This window comes from Natator depressus, chromosome 3 (genome assembly GCF_965152275.1).
Source record: "Natator depressus isolate rNatDep1 chromosome 3, rNatDep2.hap1, whole genome shotgun sequence".
NCBI lineage: Eukaryota > Metazoa > Chordata > Testudines > Cheloniidae > Natator > Natator depressus.
The window spans coordinates 150,204,656-150,217,794 of record NC_134236.1 but is presented as its reverse complement, the minus strand read 5'-3'; positions in this window follow the sequence as shown (position 1 = coordinate 150,217,794).

Genomic DNA, 13,139 nt, shown 5'->3' with positions numbered 1-13,139 from the left:
TGTCACTGACCCTTCCCCGCTAGCCAGGCCAGTGTGGCCTGAGCCCTGCGGCTTGGCTGCTGCTTTCTTCCCCCGCCTCCTCTGCTGTTCTCTGCCTTTCTGGGCATGAAAACCAGTATTTTCCTTCCTCTTCCTGGCCCTGCAAGGATGCAAACAGGTTTTCAATACAGCCATAGCACATCAGGCTATGATCTTGTTGGATCTCATAAGCTGAGCAGCATCATGCCTGCTCTGTACTTAGATGGGAGCCCCGTCCTTCCCCCCTCCACACCCAGTGAAACCAAAAAGCAGTGATGGTGGTTTTGAGGGAGTACCTACACCAAATCTGTGCTTTCCCTATGTCCTCACATGATGCTGGTGGTTGCTGTGCTGTTGGAGATGTTTTTCAGGGTCTGACCACTTATGGTCAGTGAAGATCCCATGAGACAGAGGGACTGTCCTAACCCTCTTCCAGGGCAGGAAATTGTATCCTGCCTCCTAACTTCCCTCTGCAGTGGGACACTGTGTTCTTCATGTCCTCTGCAGTGTTTGTGTGGTGGGGAAATAGCTGCCTTAATCCACCCCAGACACAGCTGCATGCCAGTGGAGGGCACAGTGATTCTCAGCATGAGAGTTCTGTGAAGTGATTTGGGTCCTTTCGCAAAAGAGGGATAAGATCCAAATATAAGATCATTATCAATATAGCAGCCTGCATTCTCCTCTGGGTATCAGGGCTCTATAGTTCAAATATCATCCCCAGAGTACATGTTCTTAACTAGGCACATGCAGTAGAGGCTACATAAACATAGTGGGGACAGTGGGCAGCAGGGACTTGATTAAAGAGGCTGGAATTTTAGCTGTGAAAATGATTCATCAGCTTGGTAACACCTCTGGGAATCCAAATGTCCAACTGGACACCTGACTTCCTTTTGGAGCGTTCACAAAGCGGTGTTTGCCAGCCTGAATCCCAAGCAACTGTGTCCCCTTTGCTGAGTTCAGACAAAGAAGTACCTGTCTGTTCTCTGCTTTATTCTACTGTCTTTGCTCCTGACATCCTGCACTTCCAAGTAAGAGGCTGGGACGCAGTACCTGCAAGAAAGAGGGTGGCACAGAGCAAATGAGCCAAGTGGGCAGCTGTCTCACTTAGAAGCAGAGTTTAAAAGATTTTTGTGATGCGCACTCGCCGGTTGGAAAGAATTCTCTCAAGCTGCAGCCCAAAGCTAGAAGTGAATGAAATACCCCGGCCAATCCTTCATTTAGCTGCTCCACTCTCAAGTGGAGGTGCTGTCAGGAGTGGAGCAGGAGCGCTGGCTAGCGAGCAGTTCCCAGCTGCTCTAGTCCTGGCCTCCCACAGAAGAAGGGGCTGTAGGGAGAGGAGCAGGAGCACTGACTCTGGGGAGAGCTCACAGGTACTTTCAGCAGGCTATGTGCGAAAAGGTAGTGGGTGAGCACTGGCTTTGGGGCAAGGGGGAGCTCCTAGATCACTCCAGTCTGAGCTTCTCCCAGCAGGACGTGCTCCAGAAGATGATGCAGGAGCACCTGTAGTAAGATGAGGCCCTGAAACATAAACCCTTGGTATCAGAGGCCCGGTATGAGGCCTAAGGCCTGAACTAAAGTAATTTAGTCAAGACTTTGCGAACAAAGCAAAGTTAAGTTGTGAGCCAGAGGCAGGCCCTGCTCACAGAAGCTGGCAAGGAAAGGGCTGATGCTGCAAGAAGATACATACCTAAAAGGTACTGGACACTAGCTATCAGAACACTCCAATACTTGCACATTCCACACACATAACAAGCAACAGGCTGACCCATCCCAAAGACAGGGGCAAAAGGGTAATATGATGGATAGAGTTGTTTTGTTCGAACCAACATGTACAAGGAGAGAGGCAGCACCTGGCTACGTAAAGGGGTTGTACCTTGTTACGTAGAGGGGTTGCACCTCAATACGTCAGGAGTGATGTGTAACTTGTTTGTACCTGTGTATAAGAATTCATCCCTGGGGCAGTGTCTTTGTCTGGCCTAGGGGGCAGTGGCGTGTCCCGCCACTGACTGAGCCGGTCCATTGTCAGGGAGCACATATTCATAGTATGTCCTGTAGGGTGTGTGGGGAACTATTACTGTGCTTCATTTGACTATAAACCTGGCTGGGTGCCTTCGTACCTTATCGGAGTCTGTGGTCATTGGGGGTTCTCTCAGGATCTGCTGTGTCAGCTATCTGCACAGAGCCAGGGCAGAGCACAGAGGGGACGCAGCCGACTGTTATCAACATTGGATAGAGCAGAGCACTACACCGGTGGCGTCTGACAACAGCACCTACTGTAGAAGGCCTGAATCCAGGACTGCCAGCATTTTGTTTGAGGCTGCAAGGAGCCAAACTGTCTGGAGAGGAGGAGTAAAGCCTTTCACTGGGTGCAGTTAGGGAGCTGTCTCAGCTATGTGTCCATGGATAAAGCAAGAACTGAATTCCCCTATAAACCACTTCTCTCCCCCTTGCCTGCCAGTGCTTTACACCCGTGTCTGGAAACCAAAGAAGAGGACCCTGGGGTTCTTTGGACTCACTCCAGGAAGGTGGCTATCTCATGGCGGAGGTAGTGGAGCCAGGCCTCACAGAGAACAACGAGCACATGCTGAGCCACCGGCTCCAAGGCCAAAGGCTCCAGAGGTTGGTTGCTGGAGCTGAGCATCTCCTGGAGCTGCTGGATGTAATGTGGCAGATTGGAGCTGAGCCCTGCCGGGAGAAGAAAAGCAGAGCGGAGTGTTGGCCTTGGACTCCATCTTCAAAGGCAAGTTCGCTGGGGCAGGGAAGTAAGTAACATGCAGCCACTCGACACGAACCCTCCTCCAGTGCACCCCTTTGCACTGGTTTTCCAGAGGAGTCCAAGGAAATCTCCCCACGAGGCAGTGTGTTGGTCCCCAGCTGCCATTTATGGAAGAAAGTGGTGCAGTAAGTCTACTTGAGCAGGAAACTAGATACTCTCCCTGGCCCCTATACACCAGCCAGTGCCTCCCATGTGTCCCTACAACTGAGATGGGCTGTGGTAGCGACTCCTCTCCCAGAGGATGGGCTGCTTCTCTGGCTTTGGGAATTCACTGGGCTATTGCTCCCATTCTAGACCTTCTGTCACCGGGACCATGGAAAATGGGTTATTTAGCAGCTGGAGGAGGGGGGCAACTTGCTTTCCAACCTCAAATCCATTTTGGGTGGCTGCAGGTTCAGACTCAGACTGTCCCTCTAGACCCCTGAATGTTTTCTGGTATTACACTCCCACTCACTTATGTTCTCTAGCACCAATAATTTTGCTCATTAGTCCCTGTGGTCCCCCTGGTGCAGGTCTCTGGGATTCAGCCCGGGATCCTCACGCACACCCAGCCATGGTTGAACCCAGCACCAAGTGGATTTGGCCACTGAATGCATATGGTGTGGAGCTCACCGACATCATATGGCGCACCGTGCACCAAATACATGTGGAAGATCTGCCAGGCTGAGCGGTGGGGCTGGAGCCGGTCTGCCTGCCACTCCCAAGCAGCCTGGTGCTTCTCCAGCGCTTGCCACAGCTGGAAGTTATGGACCTTCTGAGCATCCTCAAACCTGGGGGTAAGCAGGGAAAGAATGTGCATCAGCCTGGGGGAGTGTGAACAGTGAATTAGTCCCGTCTCCTCTGGAGCAGCCAGCAGGGATAGAGCCCAGCTGGCTTGTACAAGGCTGTATGGTGGCCTCTGGAGAAAACTACCCTAAGCCAACATTTGTCTCTGATGCATCAACTCTCTGTCGCTGCTGGAGGTAACACAGCAGCAAAGTCTACATTCCCAGGGATTCCCCAGCTCAGTCAGGTGGCTGAAAAGGATAGGGACAGGAGAGAGAGACTAACCTGGTCAGGTAGTGAAGAAAGCTCCCCCCGGCCCCAGGATCACACATTAGTGCTTGGAGGAGGTGGGAGGTCAGCGGTGTGTCAGGGAGATTCCATGGGAGGTCTGGCTGCCGAGCTGATGCAATCCTCCCTCGCCAGCTTGCACCGGAGCACGGAAGCTGCATCGGATGGACAGCAAGAAGAGGTTTTCAATGCTATATTCATTCTGACCCTCACTGCTGGCTCTCCAAAGGTGACAGAGAGCTGTCTCAGGCCCTGGCCAGAGACAGATCCCCAATTAGAGAAGAGGAACCACACAGAATAACCCTTAGCTGCATTACCAGTCGCAACCCTGCATGGCTGGCTGCTACTAACAGTGCAGAAGGACATCTCAAGTGCTCGAGGAAGAACTTGAGCTGGAGCAGAATTGGTCTGTCTTTTTTTATGGCCCTTCTCACCCAGGCTCTATTCATTCACCCCCCGCCCCCACAAACTAGCCTCGTGTTGAGGGGGCCTGTGATTCTGCTGGTAGCACCTCTGCCTCCTATACCATTTTGGTGGTGTCCCTGCCACAAGCTTGGTGACTGTCTGCCCCACCTCCCATGAGGCAATTACAGAGCCACCCTTATTTTGGATGGCAGGGTGTTGTGTCCACGTGCTGTTAACCTGCCTCAGTGTTGGATTGCGTCACGTTGGGAAGATGCCCACAGGGAGACACACACAATATCCAAACCATGCTCCCTGGAGGCGTTACGTACGCTGAACCAGTCTGTGCTTCTATTCGTGCAGCTCATGCATCCGTCACCCACAACAGGAAGCGACGCAAACACCTTGAGCGAAGGCAGGAAGTCAGTTGCCACGGGCGGCCTAGGCTTGGTCTGGGAGCCTGAGGTGGGGACAGCCCTACCATGGAGTCAAAATAAATATGTAACAACACCCTGCTTTCCAAGCAGTTCCATCTCCTCATTTTAAGAGGGGAGAGACTGAGCCAGAGGGAGAGGTCAGGCAGGAAGGCAGTGGGAAGAGAACCCAGCTCCCCAGTTGGAAACTATGCCCCATCTCAGTCCTCTAACCACTGGATCTCACTCCCTTACTAGGTCCAGGAATAGAAAGGAGGAGTCCTGATTCTCAGCCCTGCTGTAACCACTGGATCTTCCCTCCTCAAGGCCTCTGCAGTTGGTGAGGCCAACAAGGGCTGTGGAGTCTGGGAAGAGCTCCAGCAAGCTTCTTAGTTCTCTTGTGGCTTGTCCAATACAGCAGCAGGCCCTGCCTCCTGACAGCTACAAAAGGAGGAGCTTTCCCTCCCCGCTACCACATCATCCCATTGCACGAACCTGAGGTGTCTGGTTCTCTGGTGGTGGAGGAGAAACCTGGGAACCCAGTAGGCGCGCAGGCGTCTCAGAGCATCATACTGGCTCCTGCTGAAGGCAGTGAAAGTTGCCTCAACGCTGCCCTGAGCCTCACACTTCAGCTCCTGCCAGCAGAGAGGGGAGGACAGCACCTGTCAGCCACACCACCACTCACCATCGCCCGGGCCAGCCACCCGCACCAGGCCTCACTGAGCCACACTGTGCTCTGGGGTCAGAATATCCCACCATGTCCCTGCTTGAGCATGGCTCAGTCTTGGTTTCCTCCATTCTCTGCCTAGGCTTGGCTCCAGCAATGTTCTTTAATACTACGGTCCTCAGCCTAGTGCCTTTGTGACACCAGGGAAGAGATCCCGACGCCCGGCTCCATGGGGTTCCCAATGTGACAACGATGCCCCTCGGTGGGTTGTCAGCAGTGGGGATCAAACCTGGGACCTCTTGAACTTAATGTATGAGTCTCTACTGCCTGCTGTAAAAGACACAGCCAAGGCTGTAGTAGGCCCATTAATCTTTAGCTGGCCTGACCACTGCTGGAGAGGGACAGAGCACCACACCAAGCAGGCACAACTTACACCAAGCTGGGGCAGAGGAAAACAATCAGAGGGGAAAGTCACCCAACCCCCATCTGCCATTAACCCTTTGCGGGACTTGTGGTTAACAATATCTACCAGCCAAGAGGAAGCACAGACCCTAGAAGCCAGGACCTTGGGGGCTGTTGGTTTCACATTCTCTCTCTCAGCATCAGAAGATAAATGTATCCAGTGAGCACAAAATACTCTGCTGAGCCTGCCTCGTAGCTGACAGAGGCTCATTGCGTATCTGGGGAGGGACTCGGGCACAGAGCATTCACTTCAACATACAGTGTCCCACCCATGCCACCAAACCACGGCTCAGTTTGGTACAGATAGGGCCATACTGACAACCTCTGCGCAGGGTGTGCCTCAGGCTGTCAGTCGGGGCAGGCTTGTGAGGTGGGTGGGGGAGCTCCCTGTGTCTGGCTCCAGCCGGCGCTGTTCCTCCCTCGTTCCTTCTGTCCCTCCCGAGCCCTGTCCGGCTCGCTGCCCTCATACGCTATTGTGTGGCTGGACCCTTTGTCCGCTCCAGCCTGGGCAATCAGTCATGACCCTGCGTTAACAATGATCATTGGCCACCAGCTCCTGGATGCTCTTGAGAGGCAAGCGATGCAGCAGGCAGAGCCGGGATGTCGGGCTCAGCACCCAGATCACGGGCTGCATTAAGGCCAGAGTCAACCCCCACGGATGGCCGGGCAGTCGCCCTGGGAAACAGGCAGCAGCAGGACCCCAGTGTCACTGGAAGGCAGGAGCAGAGCAGCTGATGGGGGAGGCAGTTCACACAAGGAGCGTTCCCCAGGGCTCTGCTGTCTCACCTCTGCTAGCAGCTGAGGTGTGAGATTCACAGACCTGCCAAGCGCAAACGTATGTGTCTGCTAAGGCTGCAAGGGGCGGGGGGCGGGGCTGCAAGGGGCGGGGGGGGAGAGGGTGGGCACCTGCACCCCAGCAGCTTCACTCACCTGGGAAGCCAGAGACAGGCTCAGCTTGTACGTGTCTTGAATGTTCCTGCAAAGAAAAGAACAATGGCTTCACCCCAGTGAAGGCTGAAGCAGCTCAGGCCCTGGGCTTCAGACAGCCATGGTCTCAATGCTAGAGTAGCCAGGACGTGCAGGGTACTTCCTAAGCACACTGATCGCCGCAGCTGAGAACCGGACAAGCCAGCTATCCCCAAGCACCTCCGCCCAGAGGGGATCACAACCTGGACAGCGTCCGGTCCTCTGTGCTTCTCCTGTCGCCCTGTCTTACTGGGTGCATGGTGAGTGGCTACAAGGCCACAAGCATCCAGAGACGTCTGCCAGGCGGAACAGACCCATACAGGCTGCTCTTCTCTCATATCTCAGGCCTCCCAGAACCCTAAAGAGCCCAAGGGGTCCTGAAATTGGGTCTGGTTATTCTGCATGGGGCTGACCCCTGCTGGGCCCAAGGACGATGCTGTCTTTGCAGTCCCTGGTATGAGTCTGTCTGACTGGGGTTCCCTAGAGACTTTGCCTGCTCCTTATACAGACGCAGGTGGGAGATTTGGGGGCTCATCAGAGGGATTTGGAGCTGGGATTCTCCAATCTCTCTACACTATGGTCTGAGTGACACCGCCTGGCTGCTAGAAACACAGTACCACCTGCCCCTACTGGAGCGGGAGCAGATCCAGACCTGTGGGCAGCAAGGGTGTGAAGCCACCACCTGGTATGGGCTCAACAGCAGAGCCATTCCCCCTAGTGTGCAAACAAGGGGATGGGCACAGGAGCAAAGCCACTCCCTCTTGCCCCTCCCCCAGTGTGTGAACGAGGGGGGTTCATTGGGACACCCATCCCTACCGGCAGAGGCTGACACAGAGGAGCTGGGCAGCACTGGCCTCTAAGCACTTCGTGCGCTCCATGACATCCTCACAGTCCATCCAGAAGTGAAGGAGATGGATCCCCAGGGTGCCATGGAGAAACTCCTTGAAGCCATCCATACCAGCCCTCTGCAACACAAGGGGGTGGGGGGCACAGTGGGAGGCTGGGTTCTGCACGTGCGGGGAGGAGGCTGGAGTTCAGCCCCAGAACAGAGCAGGGAGGGTCCTCCCCCTTTAACGGAGTCTGACCCCTCCGGGAATTGCTCTACCAGTCAGACTTATAACGCGGGGCACCCAGGGCCCCTTTCCTGACCATCAGTGCTTGGCCTAGATGCTGCTGCAGCTGTGAGGCCCTCCCATCTCCCACAGGGCTGGCACCCAGGAGAATGAAGACAGTTCCTCAGGGTAATGGCTGCAACCCTGCTTAGGCTTCCCTCTCCTGGTGGACAAGCCAGGAATCTGATGGCTTATCTGCCAGGCATTCACCACATCCTCACCACTGGGATAAACAAGGGTATCTCACTGGCTCGCTGTGGTGAGGCCCAGCCCAATTCTCCCCATGATCTCCTGCCTAGAGGGGGCTGGGAGGTCTCAGCGCTGGGATCAGCACACAGTTGTCCCCGGCTCGCCATGTTACCCTGGGTCCCTATGACCGTTCCTACTAGTGCAGAGCAGGGACACCAGTGCTGCAGGACCAGGGACAGACCGGTGGAGGGAAAGTGGCCAGCCCTAGCAGAGGCTGCAGCCAAGGTTTATTCCTAGAACCCCATAAATCCCCCAGTTCTACAAACTAGGGGAGCTGCAACAAACAGGTTTCCTGCCCCAAGGTCCAGAGCGGAGCAGAACTGGAGAGGCAGCTGCTTGTTCCTGACTGGAGGGGGATGGATAGGGACAGGAGGGAGGTGGCAGAGGGAGGAAGGGAGATACAAGGAGCTGTTAGGAGTGAGGCTTGGGGAGATGGAAGTGGGTGGGGCCGGGAATCACTCGTGGGCCTGCAGGCCGGCACCTGGCACAGGGGAAAGGGAGACAGCATGGCAGCTGGCTAATATCTCCATCAACGTGCACCTCAGCCCCATCCTTCAGCAGGGTCCAACGAGACTCACCGTCCCCAGCACGTCCTCCTTCAGCTGCTGAAGAGTGGAACGGCCAAAGCCAGGGAGCAGCCAGGATTCCTCCCCTCCCTCAGAGGCGCTTGATTCGTCCAGGTCAAACTGCAGCACCTTCCTGGTGCCTGAGGCCGGCTCCCCTTGGCGCCTGCTGTGAGAGAAGGGAGAGGGGCTGCTCTGGCACTGGGCACAGGGTGTGTCAGAGCGCAGAGCCTGGGCAACTCACAGGGACACCTGTGTGCAGGGCTACAGTGGAATTACCCTGCACATCCCATCCTGCCCCCGCACCAGCACCCAACCCCACATCCACCCTACTTCCCCTGCCCCTGATTCATCGCACCCACTGAGCCCCCAACCCCTGGCAGAGAGGGAAACGCCCTTTGGGTGCTAGCTGGGTGGCTGGTGGGTCAGCACTCTGGGAACAATGGGGCCTTCTAAAGGCACAAGGGGTCAGTGATAGGGAGGTTCCCGCCACAGGACACAACACCCCAGCACAGCCCTGTACCCCGCACACCTCCAGCACACACCGTACGCATCCACGGGGCACCCCAGGGCAGCCGCACACCTCAACATGCACAACTCCCCCAGCAGACACACCACGGTGCTTCCCCCAGGGACACACACAGCTCCAGGGCATTTGGAAACAGAGCTAAGAAAAAGGCAGCTCAAGGGCAGTCTCGAACCTGGCCCAGGGAGGTGCATGGAAAGAAAGCCACCGAGAAAGCTTGGCATTGAGGTTATCCCCCCCAGCCCTGAGAGCAAAACAACGTAACACCCAGACCCCCCCAGGCAGAATGTGGCAGAGGGCTCCCAAGTGACAGCCCCCACTAACGCTATGGCAGGCCAGAGACAGCCCCATGCTCCAAACTGGGCCTCGGGATCAGACCCGGAGCAGCTGCAGCCCTGTCCTACGGCCCTTCCTTTCCCACTGCCAGTCTGGAATCCACACTCGGCCACATGCTGAGGGAGAGAATCCCTTCCCCCGCTGTGTCCCCCAAGCTAGCCCCCCCACACCAGGCCCCCTCTCTGAGGGCTTCACAAGATCACACAGGATGCTGCACGGAGCCTCTCTCAACCCCCCTCCCCTCCCATCAGACATAAATCACTCAGCAAGGGGAGCCTGCCACCCCCACAGCGCAGCGCTAGGCCACAGCCCGCCTCCGCATGCCCCTCACACTGCCTCTCTGCCTGGCCGAGTGGTGATGACACAGCACCCCCTCCCCCACCGGGGCATTAAAGGGCAGAGGGCGCCCAGGCACGAGAAGGCGGCTAACAAGGCAGCCTGTGAAATGTTAAAGCATAACACTGGGAACCAGGGTGCCAGGCCAGGCTCTGCCCCAAGACACACTGTGCCACTTTGGGGGAATTACAACCTCCCCGTGCCTTGGTTTCCCCATTTGCAAAGGGAGGCTGAAATCTGCAATGCACTTTGAGGTTCTGGGATAAAAGGGGCTAGGTAAGTGCAAGATATTGTCATGCTCCTCACAGCCCCCCTGAGGAGCTGTCTCTTCTTCTCAGCCTTCGGAAGGAGCAGTCAGTGCTGAGCCAGACCACCACGTACTCTCACTTCAGCCCATTCCCAAGCTCCCAGCTTGATCTGACTGTGCACTTGGCAGGGCTGCTACTTCAGCCTAGTTACTGCACATTGCCTGCTCCTCCTCCCCAGCACCGGGAGGTGCATTAACGCCTTCGTAGCCTTACCTGCCCGGGTGGTACTTGATGTGCCCTGCCGTGAGTGAAGAGCTAGAGGCAGCTCTGGTCAGGCCAGCAAGGGATCTCTCAGACCCACCAGCATTGGTCCAGCCATCCACGGATCCTTCTGTAAGCATGACACAAGTGACATGTCATAAATTAGTCCACGTGTCTAGACTCCGCAGCAGCCCCGTGGTGGCTGGGCCAAAATGCCTCCATGGCTAGCTCCTGTCCAGTGCCCGCAGTGGCCCTAGGTAGCAGCCTGTGGGCTGTACCTGTCTGGGATCCCGGCTCCCACTCTGGGATTTGACAGGAAACCAGGAGCCGTGGAATCCACTCTGCACCCTAGGGAGCAGGGGAACCCAGCTGTTATTTGCTCTAAAAAGCTGCACGGGTTGCCAGCTTTACCTGCCACAGAAATGCAAACACATCTGGGATGGAGCAGCCAATGAACAGCCGCATAACACAGCAGCTTAGGACCAGAAGAAGCGATACAGAAGATTGTCCCCAAGTTAAATGGCAAGGGGCACTCAGGGAGATAGAACTTACTTGTCCCTATTGCAACGTGGTCGGACACCAGAGCTAATACCCCGACACCCGCAAAAATTGCCTGGGATCTTTAATGACTACGAGCATGTAGTCCTTGTGTGCCTCCCATCTAGGGTGACCAGACAGCAAGTGTGAAAAATCAGGACTGGGGTGGGGGGCAATAGGGGCCTATATAAGACAAAACCCCAAATATCGTGACTGTCCCTATAAAATCAGGACATCTGGTCACCCTACTCCCATCCAAGTACTGAGAAGCTCAGAGTTTGGGGAGGGAGGAGATGATAGCAGGTTGAATACAGACTTATCCTCTGACAGGCATTGCGTGAATGTATCTAAGAGTAATGAGCGGGTGCCTTCCCACCCATGACTGGGCAAAGCACTTGGTGTGGGGCACTCCAAACTGGAGTACAAGGCAAACCAGGGGCCCATCACTCAAAGAGGTTTTCAGGCAAAAGCAAGAGGATGCATCTGGGTGCGACTGGCAGAGCCTCCGTCCACCCCCTCTCCAAGCTACAGCAATCTCACCGTTGGCCACTCCTGTGCCAGAGTCAGGCAGGAGGTTTCGGAGGTGCAGCCTGCTCAGCCCCTCTGCAAAGGGAGATTGTCCCAGACTCACAGCAGCTGGGAACTCCACAGGGCTCCCCCAGGGCAGCTGGTCAGGGACACTGGAGAAGCAGCCTGCAGGGAGGCAGAGAGTCAAAAGGGAAATGCCCAAGGACAAACAGCTACTGGTGGTGGGAGTCTCCATGTTGGTGCATGGAGGAGTCTGGGGGGCTATGGGCAAGCACAATGGGGTGGTCAGACAGTGAGTGGCCTGGATTCCTAACCCTGCAGGAGCGATGGGGGTGGGATCTAGATAGACTGTGGGGAGGGCCCAGTCTCCTTGGTTCTTTCAACAGTGAGGTGTCACTGATGCTCTCTGAGACCCTGCCTGACGTGGTGAGATCATCAGCTTCCCAGGAGCCCTTCCTAGTTGGCCAGCAACCCAGGAGAGTGATAACAGAACGGGGCAGCTGAAAGACACTTTCGGAGGAGATGAAGAGCCGATGGGGCAGCCAGTGCTGCAGAGGAGGAGGCTCTCGCACTGAGAATGGCCAGGCTGCGCTGAAGAACAGAGAGGAGGCAGGTGCTAGATAACCAGAGGGAGCTGGGGGAGGAAGAGAGAAAGGCAGACAAGTTCTGCGAGATCACCAGGGACCAAGGAGGGTGATTGTGCAGAGCATAGAGTTGGTGGGGTCAGGGCATACTTTCCCTTCTGTGTCACATAGAAGGCCCTGCTCGCTGTTCTGTGGGGTAGGCCTGCTCTAGGCTGGTCTTTAAACTATACCTGAGCAATGTTTGAAAAAGGGTCCCTGGATAGGAGTGTGGTTTTTAACCACGGTCCCTTAGTTCTGTTTGAGTCTCAGCCCTGCCCTGGGTCTTGGCCAGCCTGGGGAGAGCAGCAGGCAGGTGGAGCCCTTCCGGGTTGATGAGGGCAGACACCACGCTGGGTGGCTTTTAGGGTATGTCTATGCTGCTATACAACACCTGCAGCACCAAGTCTCAGAGCCCAGCTCAACTGTCTTGGGCTCGTGGGGCTAAAAATAGACCCTCCCCACTCATGGGGGTCTCAGAGCCCAGTATCCAACCTGACCCTAAACATCCACGCCAATTTTATAGCCCTGCAGCCTGAGCCAGCTGACCCAGCAGCCTGCATGGGTCTTTTATGGCAGGGTAGACGTACTCTTCCTTATTCCCTTCCTAGCACAGGGAGGAAGGTCACTGTAGGGAGCTCTCTCCTTGCCTTGGGGACAGGAGGATGCTCCTGGAGTGTCTGTGGGGGACTCACCTAGCTGGGCTGGGGTGCTGTGGGTCTGACTAGGAGGCCTCCACAGCCCAAGGCTGGGGACCCTGGTGGGCAGCCCAGCTGTTGATGGGTGACTGGGGATTCTGGAAACGGTGGCACTGTCAGACTGACGGCTGTACCCACGAATCTCATGCCGGCTCACTGGGTAGCCTTCATCCAGGGGACGAATCAGCAGCTTTGCCAGCTTGTACTCCAGGTAAAGGGCCGTCCTAGCACCAAACAGTCAGTCAATGACACTGCCATCAAAGATGGCCAATAAACAGGGGCTGAGCAATGGCCCCATGGCATACACAGGACCCACAATCATCGAACGCACCACTGTACATCAACAAAACAAATCCAGAGATTCTGCT